Genomic DNA, 1,010 nt, shown 5'->3' with positions numbered 1-1,010 from the left:
CTTGAGGATGTGGTTCTCCATTAGGCTTTATCCATGGGGTTAAAGTGAGTTCAAAGGTTCCCGTGCAATCCCACTCTCTGTACCTCCCTCTCCCTTTCCCTTACACAGGCATCGTCCTCCTCTGTACCTTCAAACTGGACCCATGAAACGAGTTGGGTCAAATGAACACACCAGAAACCTCCCTTGGAAAAAGGGGTTGCATCAGGATAGGGACAGAGCTGCCGCCAGCTCCTTTGCCAACCCCCTGTGTCGAATAGCCCCTGATGATGCCCTTCACCATTCCCCCTCGTTACAATCTTATCTGCACTGAGACAACCGCAACATTAGAATGCCGGCACGCCCGACTTGGTCTCCGAGCATCCTCCCAGAGGGACCCGGTGATGTGAGCCTCGCTGCAGGGCAGGCTCTGGCCAGGCTGGCTGTGGGAGCTGGCCCTGCAGCTCTCTGGGCAGCCAGGCTCTTCCCCTGTTCCATTCCACCTGGAAAAACTGTGCGTCTTCCCCTGCGCCCACCTTTGTTCCCTTTTGCCTTTCTCAGGGAATTAAAGCAGTCCTCGAAACCACGCGGCCGTGACCAGCACGATCGAGGCCCCATTTGTACTGCAGAGAGGGACCGGGACAGTCTCGCTGCCGACCCTCGGTAGCTCTAACCCGTCGGACACGAAGGGATGGGACCCCCTCCTGCAGCTCCCCGACCAGCCGGGCGGGACAGGAGCCTTTTGTTTCTCCCACGGGATTATTTCCATGGATGCCCCCGCCCCTCCTTCCCTCGCAGGAACCCGGCCCCGGGACGCCGCTCTTTGTTCCCACGCGTCAGGATGCGGTCACAGGTGGCCCACGCGTAACCTGCACAGAAGCCACACGGGACCCCGGCGCAGCTCGCAGGTAACTCAGCACTCCTGCGCGGGGCCGGGCCGGGCCGGGCGGCGGGGCCCCCCGTCGGGCGGTGGCGGTGGCGGTGGCGGGTCCCGCCCGCCGTGGGCCGGCGCGGGCGGGGCGGGCGGGCGCGGT

Source organism: Motacilla alba, chromosome 5 (genome assembly GCF_015832195.1).
Source record: "Motacilla alba alba isolate MOTALB_02 chromosome 5, Motacilla_alba_V1.0_pri, whole genome shotgun sequence".
Taxonomy (NCBI): Eukaryota; Metazoa; Chordata; class Aves; order Passeriformes; family Motacillidae; genus Motacilla; species Motacilla alba.
The sequence above is the reverse complement of the archived record's forward strand: the minus strand, read 5'-3'. Positions refer to the sequence as shown.